Source organism: Bos javanicus, chromosome 4 (assembly GCF_032452875.1).
Source record: "Bos javanicus breed banteng chromosome 4, ARS-OSU_banteng_1.0, whole genome shotgun sequence".
Classification (NCBI taxonomy): domain Eukaryota; kingdom Metazoa; phylum Chordata; class Mammalia; order Artiodactyla; family Bovidae; genus Bos; species Bos javanicus.
In genome coordinates, this window is record NC_083871.1 from 118,582,765 (window position 1) to 118,598,161 (window position 15,397).

Below are 15,397 nucleotides of genomic sequence, written 5' to 3' on the forward strand. Positions count from 1 at the left end.
GACTGGCTGTTCCCGCAGAGCAGGCTGGACTTACCCGTCCAAACTCCTGGAGAGCGAGAACAAGGGGTTTTTCCCTACAGAATGGGCATACATTAGGACCTGAGCGTTGAAAAGTTTTCTTGTGATAGTTTGTAGTGGTTGTTGTTCAGTCGCTCAGTCGTGTCCAACTCTTTGCAACCCTATGCACTGCAGCACGCCAGGCCTCCCTGTCCATCACCAACTCCTGGAGTTTACCCAAACTCATGTCCATTGAGTCAGTGATGCCATCCAACCATCTCATCCTCTGTCGTCCCCTTCTCCTCCTGCCCTCAGTCTTTCCCAGCATCTGGGTCTTTTCCAACGTGTCGGTTAGCGGCATTGTTTCCGCAAGATCAGATGTTGTGAATGTGGAGAAGAGAGAAGAGAGACAGGAGACGAGGAATCATCTCTCCAAACAGTCACTCCACCCGGAGCTGGGCACTCACCTGCACACACCCTGCACAGAAGAGAGGAGGGCGGAAGCCGGGCCGGTCCGCAAGCTTGTGACCTGACTGGGGGCTCACCCTGGCCCAGCAGAATCGGGGCACTCACATGGCCATGACGGGACCCCTCGCATGGCTGTGACCAGCACAGAAGAGCAGAGTCCCTCCACAGACAGGACAGGGGAAGACATCCCGGAGGAAGTGGGCTGCGGAGGGAGAGGACACTTACTGCCAACGACCAGCTTGTGAAAAGGTTCAGGGAGATAAAGCTTGGGGGATCCTGCAGGTTTGTGTTGGGACAGGAAGCGGGAGAAGACGAAGCTTAAAGTGCAAACTGCAGCTGGTCTGGAAGCCGCCTTGCACCTCTATCCTGTAGGCAACGGAGCTTGTAACGCTCCTCCACCTCCTGGGCCTGGGGAGGAGCCCTGCCTGCCCCGCAGCGTCTCTGCTCACAAAGGGCAGGCTGCCATGCCCGTGGCGGTCTGGGGGACCAGCACCCCCAGACCTGTGCACTCTTCACCCACGCAGTCACCCCACCTTCACTTTCACTTTCTGCTCAGCGGCCTTTTGTACGCAAGGCCAGTTTTGGCAGTCAGCTATTTGGGGACTGGAAGCAAGCCCCGGTCACACATTAGAAGTAATCAGAATAAAGCAAGTTGTAAAACCTCGCTTGGTAACTCATGCTGTATTTATAACATGTAAATAAGTCATGGATACTCCAGCTGTGCAGAGAGGCTGCAATGACAGGGTGAATAATAACACGATGAAAGGTTGTCAAACTGCAGTGTGTCGACTGCAGGGAAGATTTTAAGGCTTCATTTAGGAAGAGAGCATGACACCAGATTTACGAAAGGGGAGGAGGTCCCAGCCGGCCGCTAGAGCAGACAACGCTGTGAGACGCACAGTGGGGCAGGACAGCGGGGGACCGGAAGCAGCCCACTGACCCTCCTTCTAGAAGGGCCTCAGGTTACCACGCCTCTCGCAGGAGACACTCAGACCTTTGAGCAGAGGAACTGGAGGCATCTTGCATGAAAACTCTGGGGAAATACAAAGGGATAGTTTCATGTCAAACAGTTATTGTCAAGGAAAGAGAAAAGAGCCTCCAGGCACTGGAAAGACAGTGGAGGAAGGTCCCCCTTGGGGTTCCTGCACTTCTTTCTCCTCCTGATTTGAATGTCAGTCTCTGGGTGTCAGGAAGGTGTTTGGAAAGCAACAATCCCCTATGAAAAAAACAGGGCTGGCAGAGAGCAGAGGTCAAGGGGCAGCAGAGGAGGCTTAGGCCAGAGCCTGGCAGGCTGGGGGCACGTCGGAGAGTCTGCACTTAGAGCAGCACTGCTTCTGGCTCCCCCAGTCCAGCAGCTCAATGCAAGAAAGACAGACGACTTGGACGAGGTTCAGAGCCGAGCGGAGCAACAACAATACTAAGAGGCTGGCTTCAGGGATTGATTTAGGAGGAAAAGATTAAGGCCGCCAAGTGTGTACAGCGCTCCTAATCGTGGACTAAGCGAAGACAAGATAAACATCATCAGATATTTAAAGGGTAGAAGCAGCGAGGATAGAAGGGGATTATTTAGACGAGATTCTCCATTTATGCAACACGTCGTAAACTGTCATAAAGAGCTATCAGATGAGGACTTGGCTCCCTCGGAGGACTCGGGGGTGAACTTCAGCGGAAACTCCAGAGCCCGCACTCGCCGCCCTCCCGAGAAGTAAGGAGGCCCCGGAGGGCGGCCCTCCACCGCAGTGTGAGCGGTGCGTTCACACTGGGACACGCCGGGAGTGACCTGGAGTCGCCGCTCGCTCGGCCCATCGTGATCTCCGGTTCTTTCTCGGGGCCTGGGTGCGAAAGGGAGGCTGTCGTGCTGCCCCGCCCCCTGGGAGGCCCCGCCCCTGCACGGCGCTGCCCCGCCCCCCTGGGGAGGCCACGCCCCTGCCCCTGGTGCTTGGACCGCAACTTCGTGGCCTCCGTCTCACCCACCCACCCAGGTACCGCCGTTTCTCACCATCAGTGGACCTCCCAGCGCTTGGCCAGCTCTGGTCACCTTCACGGTTCCTCTTGGGCTGGGTTTGGTTCTGCCCTGCGTCTGCTCCGGCCCTTTAGTGACCCTCGATACGTGGCAGGGGCTCTCTCTTCTGGATGGTCATGTTCGTCAGCCCGCACATGAAACCAGGATATCCTCCCGTTAATTAAAACCCCCTTTTGTGCTCCATGAAAGAGTATTTAAATTTTCTTCTGACGGTCTTTATGCATTCTCTGTCAGGTTAAGTTCTGGATGCTGAAGAGCTGGTGGCTATTCTGATGGTGCCTTATACTATATAACCCAACTGTTTGCTACTGATGAGGAAAAACACTACTGAGAACTGTAGGTTAATTTTATTAATAATCCAGGTTCCTTACTAGGCCCTGTTTGGTTTCAGTAATTTATTCATTAATTCTGCTGGGTTTTCTCTATAGATAATCATATGAAAAATGACAGTTTCGCCTACCTTCTCACATTTTTATACCATACATCCTTGTATTTGACATGTACTATTTCTCTGTTCAGGAGAGATGTTGAAAATTAACACAGATAACAGTCATCCATGTCTTAATCCTGGGCTTCCTCAGTGACTCAGAGGTAAAGAAACCACCTATAAAGCAGGAAACACAGGAGATGTGGGTTTGATCCCTGGCTAGGGAAGATGCCCTGGAGGAGGGCGTGGCAACCCACTCCAGTATTCTTGCCTGGAGAATCCCATGGACAGAGGAGCCTGGCAGGCTGCAGTCCATGGGGTCGCAAAGAGTCAGGCACGACTGAAGTGACTGAGCACGAAAGCACATGTCTTGATCCTAATCACAAAGAAATAATCTAAGGTTTTTCCACAAGCCACACTGCTCACTGTTCATTTCCGTTTGTGCAGACCTTCTTCCAGAGACACAAAAGGGTGGGCTAAGTCACTCAACCATGTCTGACTCGTTTCGACCCCATGGACTGTGGCCCACCGGGCTCCTCTGTCCATGGGATTTCCCAGGCAAGAATACTGGAGTGGGTTGCCATTTCCTTTTCCAGGGGATCTTCCCATCCAGGGATTGAACCCAAGTCTCTTGCGTCTCCTTCATAGGTAGGCAGATTATTTCCCACTGGGCAAAAGGGACCAGGTACCAAGGAGCTACTGTGACCAACGCAGTCCTTACTCAGAGCAGGAAGCAGAAGCCACCAACAAGACCCGCTGGGAGGCGGCTTCGGTTTGCAGTCGCCGAAATGAACAAGCGGTTGTTAGCTGTTCATTATCGACTTGGCCAACTAAAAACTGAATCCCTCACACCATTGGGAAAACCTCTCACTTCTCCATATTTTGTGTGCTTCCCACAGACTTTGCTAAAATGCTGACGGCCTTCACACCATATGATCAAGGATGGCTTCTCCCCCATTATCCAGCATGCTGTGTCCGTCCTTAACGGCTTGGATTATGTTATCTATTTATTTAGCAACAGATGGTGTGGTTTTTTTGAAGGCAAGGATGAACTCAGACACAGGCTAGTATGTTTTTTTAGTTCTACAACTTCTTGTGATTCTAGAAACCGTATCCTCAATCTGCACTGAGTGAAATCTCCACCATCCCTGTTCTCCAGCGCGTGTCCTCAGTTCACCTCATCAGGTGCGTGCGATGGCTCCTCCCCGGCACGGAAGGCCAAGAGGTTGGTCCCCCGAGAGCAGACGGGGCCCGGCCTGGGGTCCCTCCTGCACTGCGTCCTCTGTTCTCTGCTTATGCATCTGGGCACACGTGGTAACACCTTTCCGCACTCTGCCCCCTTCTGCCGTCCTCGGGGTGAGAAGGTCCAACAGGCACGTCCACTCTCATGTCCAACCCTCCTTTGCTCTGTGCTGCATGCGTGGAGATGGCGCCACTTGAGTAGATTTCTGAGGATGCTGTGAAACCAAGACCACACAAAGACCTGCAGGGCCCAAGAGTTCCCCAAAGGATTGTTGTTCCCCTGTATTTAGTGCAATCGAAACACTCATTCTGCAAAATAAAGAAGCTCAACAAGACCTGGGGGTCTCCTGACAGTTCAAAGCTTTAAAAAAATCAGTTCTCCCCAAGACTGCCTTTTCTCTCTGGACTGTGGAGCCTTGCTTTGGGGGGACCTAGAAAAGACCCTGATGCTGGTAAAGACTGAGGGCAGGAGGAGAAGGGGGCAACAGAGGGCGAGATGGTTGGATGGCATCACCAACTCAATGGGCAAGAGTTTGAGCAAGCTCCAGGAGATGGTGAAAGACAGGGAGGCCTGGCATGCTGCAGTCCATGGGGCCACAGAGAGTCGGACACGACTGAGCCACTGAACAGCAACAACCACCCAGATGGCCCTGGGCTGGAGGGAGGGCTCCTCCTCCGTGTGAGCTGAGGCTGCAGCTGAGGCCCTCCCCAGGCTCTTCTCCAGTGGCAGGTGACTCAGGCTGGGTCTGGGTGTCAGAGTCTCCTCTTCACTGGGACTCAGCTCTCACTGGACCCAAGAAGATCATTCTAAAAATCCTCGCATAAATCCACAGTGCCTGGAACCTGGGCACCTGGGAACACACCTTCAGAGGCACCAAGCTCAAACATCAATGAACAAAGAAGGTGAAAGAGTGATGGCTACAGTCACGTGCAAGCCCCCCACGTCTGCGACGGGGACGCAGGTGAGCAGTCTGGCTGCAGTGTCTGCAGGGAGCCTGTTGTGCAGGGGAAGGACAGCCTGAGCCGGGCTCAGCAGGGCGCCCACCCTACCGCAGGCACATGGATGCAGAGACCTCCACCCACTGGCCCACCCTCACGGGGAGCACCCTTCCCAAAAGCCGTCACACACTCTAGCTTCCTGAGCTCCAAGTCCCTGGGCGGGTCCCGTTGCCCCATCTTACAGGCAAGGAGACTGAGGCTCAGCACAGTGAAGATCCCTCCTATTCCAAGGGCCAGTGCCGGCTGATGACCAGGCTGGGAATCCGTGTCCCCGGCCTCTCCCAGAGGTCGGTCCTCAGCGCAGGGCCTCCTTCCCGCCCGCACGGCATTCACACCACACCCAGCAGCAGGCTGCCCACCGCCGACAGTGTGTGAGGCTAAGGCTGGGCCCCTGCGTGCAGGCTCAGGGGCCGAAAACAAACCTGCCTCCTAATGGGCACAGCGATCAAATAAACATGAGGGAGAAAGCCTCGTGCGCTGATGTCCTGACTTCGGGTCACATTAAAGTGCTGTGTCACTGACCGCGCTGCTGCAAGGCCCCCGCTTGACCTAAGGACGCAGCTGAGGACTTTAAAGATCCGTTTGGACCCACCAGGGAGGAGGGGGCCACCGCCACCGCCCAGGACCTGAAAGGACCCAGATAACTACAGCTCATAAAACTGTGCTACCCCTTCATGCATGTGAAAGGGCAGCTGACGGGAGGTGATGGAGACCAGGGCAGAGCTTTCTGGACGTGACTGCGAGTGTTAGGGGGTTTCTGTGTGTGTGTGTGGCGGGGGGGTGACATTTAAATACATATGAAGCACTTCAAATGTGATGAGAATGTTGGGAATAGTGGAGGAGGGAATAGTAAACCTCCAGTATTCTTGCCGGGAGAATCCATGAACGGTGTGAAAGGGCAAAAAGATATGACACCGGAGATGAGCCCCCCAGGTCAGTAGGTGTCCAAGATTAAATTACTGGGAAGAGCAGAGAAACACTCCAGAAAGAAGGAAGAGGCTGGGCCAAAGCTGAAACGATGCACAGTTGCAGACGTGTCTGGTGGTGAAAGTAAAGACCGATACTGTAAAGAACAATATTGCACAGGAACCTGAAATGTTAGGTCCATGCATCAAGGTAAATTGGACATTGTCAGGCAGGAAATGGCAAGAGTGAACAGTGATACTTGAGGAATCAGTGAATTAAAATGGATGGGAAAGGGCAAATTTAATTCACATGACCATTATATCTACTACTGTGGGCAAGAATCCCTTAGAAGAAATGGAATAGCCCTCAGAGTCAGCAAAAGAGTCCGAAATGCAGTACTTGGGTGCAATCTCAAAAACGACAGCATAATCTCTTGTTCGTTCCCAAGGCAAACCATTCAATACCACAGTACTCCAAGTCTATGCCCCAAGCACTAATGCCGAAGAAGCTGAAGTTGAATGGTTCTATGACGACCTATAAGATCTTCTGGAACTAACACCAAAAAAAAAAAAAAGATGTCCTTTTCATCATAGGGGTCTAGAATACAAAAGTAGAAAGTCATTTGGCATTGGAGTACAAAATGAAACAGGGCAAAGGCTAACAGAATTTTGTCAAGAGAACACATTGGTCATAGGAAACACCCTCTTCCAACAACACAAGAGATGACTCTACACATGGACATCACCAGGTCAATACCTGGTCAATACCTAAACAGACTGATTATATTCTATGCCGTTGAAGATGGAAAAGCTCTATACAATCAGCAAAAACAAGTCAGCTGACTGGGCTCAGAGCATGAACTCCTTACTGCAAAATTCAGGTTTAAATTGAAGAAAGTAGGGAAAACCACTAGACCATTTAGGTATCACCTAAATCAAATCCCTTATGATTATACAGTTCAGTTCAGTTCAGTCACTCAGTCGTGTCCGACTCTGCAACCCCATGGACTACAGCACTCCAGACTTCCCTGTCCATTACCAATTCCTGGAGCCTACTCAAACTCATGTCCATTGAATCAGTGATGCTATCTAACCATCTCACCCTCTGTCGTCCCCTTCTCCTCCTGCCTTCAATCTTTCCCAACATCAGGGTCTTTTCCAGTGAGTCAGTTCTTTGCATCAGGTGCCCAGGAGTTTCAGCTTCAGCATCAGTCCTTCCAGTGAATATTCAGGACTGATTTCCTTTAGGATGGACTGGTTGGATCTCCTTGCAGTCCAAGGGACTCTCAAGAGTCTTCTCCAACACCACAATTCAAAAGCATCAATTCTTCGGTGCTCAGCTTTTTTAATAGTCCAACTCCCTCATCCATACATGACCACTGGGAAAACCATAGCTTTGACTAGATGGACCTTTGTTCGTAAAGTACTGTCTCTGCTTTTTAACAGTGGAGGTGACAGATAGATTCAAGGGATTAGATCTGATAGACAGACTGCCTGAAGAACTATAGACAGGCGTTCTTAACATTGTACAGAAGTGCTGATTGAGACCGTCCCCAAGAAAAAGAAATGCAAAAAGGCAAAGTGGTTGTCTGAGGAGGCCTCACAAACAGCTGAAGAAAAAAAGAAGTGAAAGGCAAGGGAGAAAGGGAAAGACACACCCACCTGAACACAGAGTTCAGAATCCTAGGCTTATAACCATGAATGCCTTCCCCAATCTTCATCTATCGTAAGGAAAAAGTACAAATCAAAAGACATCTCTTCTCAGAACAGACACAATTTTATAGTAAATATTTCAGACTAAAGGCATCATTGGCTCAAAGGACATGAGTTTGAGCAAACTCCGGGAGACAGTGAAGGACGGGGAAGCCTGGGGTGCTGCAGTCCATGGGGTCACAAAGAGTCGGACACGACTGAGTGACTGAGCAGCAACAGCAAACAGCAACGGTGCGATCCAGAGGCTAAACTGGAGACCCCATGGGGCAGTGGAAAGGGGCTGTCCACCCTGTGTGTGTGGTGTGCAGCTGGGAGGAGAAGGCAGCTCCCCAAACTGGAGAGTCCCCACAGACGAGCGTGACCGCGGGCTCATGACAGCCCCACAGCACCGAGTGACGGACGGCAGAGAGGGTCGAGTGTCCCTGCTGACCGCAGCCAAGGCTGGTGCTGGGGACGCGCTCGTCCTCCAGGCTCTGGGAGGAGAAGCAGCGCAGAGAGCCGGGCTGCAGGCTCCAGCCCCAGAGCACCTCTCACCCTCCTGGAGTCAGCACAGTCACAGCACCCTGCCCTGGGCCACATGTGCCAGTCAGGACGACACCGTAACACACAGCGCACAGCAGGCAAGACGCTGGCGCAGGGGTGCGCACCTGTCAAGAATGTTCCCTTCAACGCACCGACAACCAACGTGTAGGTTTGCAGTCTGGGCTCCTACATGCTCCCGCTTTACACCCCAGTTCACAACAAGGGACCTTCACCAGCTCCTGGGTGGGCTGTGGACACACATGTGGGATGTACAACCGATGGCGTTATGCTCTTGGTTCTGTTTTCAAAGGATATGCATTTCCATGTCACAAAACCACACCACTAAAGGCAGTGAGGGCTGAGCCCGCAGGAGTGGACACTTAGTCAGGAGGCTGAGGAGTGACGAGGAGACAGAGGGGGCACAGAACCGCCCCAGAGCCCAGGGGCGTGGGAGGACAAGGCTGAAGGAGACTGGACTGAGCGTGAAGGGCCGTAAGCGCTGTAAGAACAAGGCCACGAGATTCAGGACTTAGGAAGAGATGTGCATGCCTGCTTAGTTGCTCAGTCATGTCCAACTCTGTGTGACCCCATGAACGGCATCCTGCCAGGCTCTCTGTCCATGAGATTCTTCAGGCAAGAATACTGGAGTGGGCAGCCGTTCCCTTCTCCAGGGGATCTTTCCAACCTAGGAATCAAACCCAGGGAAGCCCACCAGGGCTTCTCCCACCAGGGAAGCCCAAGAATACTGGAGTGGGTAGCCTATCCCTTCTCCAGGAGATCTTCCCGACCCAGGGCTTCCCTGGTGGCTCAGCTGGTAAAGAATCCACCTGCAGTGCAGGAGACCCTGGTTCAATTCCTGGGTTGGAATGAAACCCATCACCAAATAAGCATGAGTGGAGATCTCGGACATGACGCTGGTCCTCCCGAGGCCCCAGTCTACTCAGCAGAAGCGAGAGGAGCCTGGGACGTGAGACCAGGAGCTGTGCCAGACGGCGCCCCCCTCCCAGGCCCTGGGCCCGCAGAGCCACTAACCTCCCAGAGGATCTGGAGGGCTGACCTGGAAAGAAAAGGACACGCCACAGACAGCATCAGTGCCGCTGGAAGAGTTTGATCCGAGGGCCCGTGTCTTTTAAGAAAGAGATGGTTGCTAAAAGCGTGAGGACCAGAATTACAAGACTAAGAGACAGAAGGCTCAGAAAATTATCCCACGGTGACCTGGCTGGCCCACCACCCCGGGTCCCAGGGGCTCGTGGCCCAGACCACTGAATTCCCTCCGGGTCCCCAGCCTGGCCACGGCGAGATGCGTGTCCTGCTCCCACAGGCCCCGAGACGCCCATCCTGGCCCTTCCTCATGATGATGCCCTTTGTCTGCACTGTCCGACCGTCCACCAAAGCCCACCGACGCTGAGATGTCTGCCGGGCCCCAGCATCGGAATTAATGCCTTTCGGGAACTGAGTGGGTTCCCTCTGCCCAAATCTCGGCCTCGGCTGCCCCGGCTCTGTCCCGGGGCCAAGCACCTGCCCCACCGGGGGAAGTGTCTGTTTTGCGGGCCAATGACTCATGGCACCCTCCCTGAAGCCGGACCCGACAGCCTGCAACACAAAGTTCATTTAAATCCCCATTTACGGGATCCATCACTGAGCTGGCATAAAAGACACTTCTTTGGATGCTCGTAATATGGTTAGAAAACTACGTTTCAACAACAACACACAGAGACTACAGGAATTCAGCGGAAAGGGAAGAACATTTCAGGAAGATTTCATGCAAGGAAATTTCAGGGACTTCCCTGGTGGTCCGCGGGTTAAGAATCCACCTTCCAACACAGGGGACGAGGGTCCGACCCCTGGTGGGGGAAACTGAGATCCCACGTGCCCACGCAGCACAGCTGGAGAAGCCCGGCCGTCACAGGGACCAGCCTGCGTGTCTCGACGAGGACACAGCGCTGCCAAAATAAAACAAATCAAATCAAATCAAGAGGAAGTCTGAGCGGGAACTTCAAGAAGGGGATCGGTTTTGGAGAGTTGGGTAAAAACTAAGGATTTTTAGCAAGAAAACATCCCGTTGAAAGTTGTGGAGTTAGAAAGCTCCAGGTGTGGCCAAGAAGCCAGGCGGTCACCCAACACAGACCAGGAAGCCAAGGGGAGCAGGCGTGCCCGGGGGCCCAGTACCTCAGTGGACAGGACAAGGCCCCCGCCCTGGGGCAGATCACGTCCTCGTGACCAGGCACCTAGAGGAAAAGGTTCACAGAGGCGGCGACAGGATGGGGGCGGTGAGAGGAGGGCAGAGCAAAGAGGAACCCCAACCTCGGGGGCCCCAGGCCTGCTTGCCCACGAGAGCTGGGGTCACAGCCAGAATCCCCCAGGGCCTGGCGCTGGAACTGGGCATTTACAATCTTCATCTGTACCATGAACACATCTCACGCAAGAACTCTGTGACCATGGCTACATCCTGGTGTCCAGGTAACATTTCTGGGATTCACAGGAGGATCTAGACAGCTGTTCATCGTGGTTTCTGCACAAGTGGCAACCACGTGTATTTTTCTCCTGTGATGAAGGGAACCTCTGGACACATATGCCTCTCACAGAGGGAGTACAGGTGAGCCCTGCATGCCCACGGTCTGAAAAGGACTGCAGGTCCCCCAAAACCATTTCCCGTCTCCTGGAATCTGTGACTAGAGCAGGGTGAAGTCCCAGCCCCGAGCGCACACCTGCGATTTAGGAAGCGTTTTGGTTAGGAGGCCTGGAGGTTGGTCAGGAAAAGGAGCGAAAAGGCGCGACAAGCACGGGGGCTCCAGGGGGCGGGGCTCCAGGGGCGGGGCTCCAGGGGGAGGGGGTTGCTCCTCCCCTGGGGGTGGGTGCAGCAGGGACCAGGGTCCCGGGACAGCCCCAGGAATGCCACCGTTCCCGGCTCCATCTTTGCCTGCTTCTGCCCTGGAAGGACAGCTCCAACCTCAAGACCCTCGGAGGCAGCGAAGACGCACAGGGTGTTAGGAAGTGACCTCAGCACATCGGAGACCCCAGGTCTTGGTGGAGATGATGAGGAGAGGTGAGGCTCAAGCGGTGGGGTGGCAGCTGGGCCCCGGCAGGTGAGGGCCTGGAATGTGTGAGGCCCTCCGACAGGTATCGAGGAGCAGTTGTAAAGAGATAATTCAGGCAGCGAGGAATTGCAGTTCAAAGCCAGTGACACAGAGAGAAACCTGAGATTCCAAGTTCAAAGTCGCAGCAGCGAGAACAAATTGCCGTGCGTCTCAGCCGCGAGTATGGCTGGGTGCGCGCTCCACCGGCTCCCGGGGTTCGGGTGGGGCCAGGCTGGAGGTGCGGCTCAGCTTTGAAGTCCCCAGAAGGCTGGGGGCCTGCATCCCGGCGGGGCGGGGCCCAGGAGGACAGAGCATCAAAGACGCCTCCCTCCACGTTTGCTCAGGGCCGGGCTTTCTCCAGTTACAGCTGCCTAAACCATTGTGTAACCCACTGTTTGCTTAGGTTTAACGCAGAGTTAGAATTCTGGTTTTGTTTCTCACTTAGGAAAGAAAATCACTTTGTAGAGGGAGGTTACTAAATAAAACTTGGAGAACTGTATTCAGCCTCATAAGATGACTTTTGGCTTGAATTTGATCCCTGGTGGGTGACTGAGAGGGTATAGAATTTCCAGGAGACTAGAAGACATTTGAAAGAAATTCCTCTTGAGTAGTAACCTGCCGTGGTAACCACAGAAGACATTTCTGCCTGCCCAGCTCCAGGCAGAGTTCTGGGGGCCCCACATCATGGCATTCCTTCACTGGTTCAGGAAACACGACGGTGCCCATTGTCATCTCAGCTCTGTGCTGGGTCCTATGGATGCAAGGGTACAGAAAACACGCCGCCACCTTCAAGGACTTCAAAGGTACTAAAACAAGCATTCTGAGTGTTGCCAGCAGTTAGTTCAGTTCAGCCGCTCAGTCATGTCTGATCCTTTGCGACCCCATGGACTGCAGCACGCCAGGCCTCCCTGTCCATCACCAACTCCCGGAGTTCACTCAAACTCATGTCCATTGAGTCGGTGATGCCATCCAACCATCTCATCCTCTGTCATCCCCTTCTCCTGCCTTCAATCTTTCCCAGCTTCAGAGTCTTTTCAAATGAGTCAGTTCTTCGCATCAGGTGGCCAAAATTTTGGAGTTCTAGCATACTGAAGCCCAAGATAGTGAAGTGAAAGTTGCTCAGTCATGTCCAACTCTTTGCAGCCCCATGGACTATACAGTCCACAGGATTCTCCAGGCCAGAATACTGTAGTGGGTTGCCTTTCCCTTCTCCAGGGGATCTTCCCAACCCAGGGATCTAACCCAGGTCTCCCGCACTGCAGGTGGATTCTTTACCAGCTGAGCCACAGGGGAAGCCCAAGAATACTGGAGTGGGTAGCCTACCCCTTCTCCAGAGAATCTTCCCCACCCAGGAATCAAACCTGGGTGCAGGGGTCTCCTGCATTGCAGGTGGATAGCAGCTGAGCTATCAGGGAAGCCCTCAGACCAATTAAGAAAAGTCAAACCCCCGAAAACTAGACCTTTGAGAGTAAATATGGAAGAACAGGGGTGAGCCCAGGAGGGGACGGCACAACACGGTTGGACGGTGCTGTCTGCAATGGGAGAGGAGGCTTCCACACGGAAACGTCTGGTGTCGCCGTGGACACAGGACTCACAGTGCACGCGTGTTCAAGGCGCCTGGGGCGACGTCTTCATATGTGTATCTGTCTACTGAGAGTTTAGGCCGCCCCGAGGTCTAGTCCATAGCTAGGCTTCCGCTGGAGCACGTGACTAAGCTGGAGCCTCCTGGAGTGAGTTCTGTCTCCAGATCAAGACGCTTGAGCTGACGTCAGACTGGATGTCACCCAACATCCCCTGCAGAGACAGGACCATGGTCGCCCAGCATAAATGGCCTGCTTATTCCCTGTATCACTTATTTTACGATGACCCATACGTCTACAGGAAAGAAAGTCTGAGGCCCCAGGAGTACGACGTGTGGGAAGGAGACCCTTTCCCCTCAAGTGTTCACTGAGCACATCCTTATCTGTCTCCCACTGAGCTGCAAGATGACAGGGAGACAAGACAATCTGAGAGACTGCTCCCGTCCCCAGACACCCTGACCTTGCAGCTGAGATGCAAAATGTGCCTTCACAGAAGTGCCAAATGGCTTGAAACTGGCAAAAATAAAAATGCAGTGAGGTTTTGAAAAACGGGGTAATTAATACAGGCTGCCGTGGCCAGATAAGACCTTATGGAAGAGCAGGTACTGGAAAGGCCCTGAGAACTGCCGAGTTCCACAGATGCAGAGGAGACAGTGGCCAGAACTGGGTTTCATCGCGTGTCATCTAAACCAGAAGAGACTGGAGCGTGGGTGGGAGAGGGAGAGTGGGGGAGGGAGACGGCTCGGCAACCGGAGGACACCTGCCTCTGGACAGGTTCCTACGTCCCTCACTGGACTCTACTGTTCCCAGGACACTGACACCTTACACTCTGGAACCAGAGATAAACTTCAGATCGGAAAGAGCAACAGCATAACATGCATTGCATCCTTGGCTTAAGAGCTTAAACAATTAAGTATCAGTGGCTACTGCAGAAAGCTGAAATCATACACGGATATCACCATGCAGATGGGTGGGAAACCATGAAGACCAGAGGGAAAACAGAGGTACCCCCAAGGGAGATCCTGGCCCCAGGGAGGGATGGACCGTCCTCAGGGACAGGGACTGGGGGGGCAGGTGGGAGAAGAAACAGGCTCAAGGGGACCAGGGTGGTGAAAAGCTGAGCCTCTTCTGAAGCACCGCCAGGCAACAGGTCCAGCACTCCCATGTCACGCTGGGCACCTGCTCTCGGGACACCAGTGTTACACGTGACAGCTCAGGATTGGATCAGAAACACACCGATTATACCACAGCTCTTCCTAGTCTTACAGGCACACGAAGATGACTTATCACACACCCAAATTCTATCTCCATCTCAGCAAAGGGACATGCCCTTCCTGTCGGCCGCTCTGCCAAAATCACCAGGCTCCTCCAGGACATTTCTTCTCCCAAACCCAACATCCATCAGCAACACACGAGATGGTGCCTGCAAAGCACACCTGGGTACAGCAGCTGGTGCAGCCCCACCTGAGCCCCCACGGTCACTGCTCCCCTGCGTTCGGGCGTACTTCCGCCCTGGCCCTGCGACCCATCACCAAAACACAGAACGTAACAAGTGGTGAGCACACGGAGAAGTTAGAGCCCTGGGGTCTTCTGGTGGAAACAGCCCATAAGAGACTAAATACAGAATTACTGTGTGACCCAGCCACTCCCCTCTGAATGAATTACCGCCGTGACGCCACTCACCGCCTCTGAAATCCACGTACCACTGAGACCCACCCACGCCTGAGACCCACTCACCCCCCGAGACTCACTTACTACTGAGACCACACCCACCCAAGAGCCACCCACCAGACCACACCCACCCCTGAGACCACACCCACCCCTGAGACCCACTCACCATTGTAACCCCACTGAGACCACACCCACCCCTGAGACTCACTCATCATTGTAACCCCACTGAGACCACACCCACCCCTGAGACCCACTCACCACTGTAACCCCACCCGCTGAGACCCACCCATCAGTGACCACACCCACAGCTGTGACCACACCCATTGCTATGGCTCCACCCACCACTGAGGCCCACCCACCCCTGTGACTCCATCCACCACAGACCAAACCAACTGCTGTGATTGCACCCTCCCAACCGGCACACACCGCCTTTATTTTCTCCACTTAACCACTTTGACATATTTTACTTATTTGCTTATTTATTATCTGTCTCCTCAAATAAGAATTTAGGTCCTATTAAGGCACAGATTTGGTCTCCTTTTTTGTTCCAAACATCCCAGACAGTGCCTGGAACACACGTGCCTCTTATAGCTGTTGGGTGAATAAACGGATGAGTAGGTCAAGCTTGACTATATAAAAAAGAGAAGAAATCTTTTCCTTAATATTAGCATTTTCTAAAACTCTGAGTCTGGTTATACTGATTTTCCCCTCCATGTGAAGGTGATGCTCTTTTCAAAAATGTATATGGTCCATATGTGTATAAAGCACAGAAA

At 53.3% G+C, this 15,397-nt stretch overlaps 1 long non-coding RNA gene across 1 annotated transcript; it reads right to left on the minus strand.

Moving 5' to 3' along the window:
- Positions 1–332: 332 nt before the first annotated feature.
- On the minus strand, positions 333–14,766 carry LOC133246696 (uncharacterized). Its single transcript, XR_009736114.1, has 4 exons — positions 14,637–14,766; positions 12,969–13,167; positions 2,465–2,594; positions 333–1,498 (listed from the first exon to the last, which is right to left on the minus strand). It is a non-coding gene; the product is annotated as an uncharacterized LOC133246696 (long non-coding RNA).
- Between the last annotated feature and the right edge of the window lie 631 nt (positions 14,767–15,397).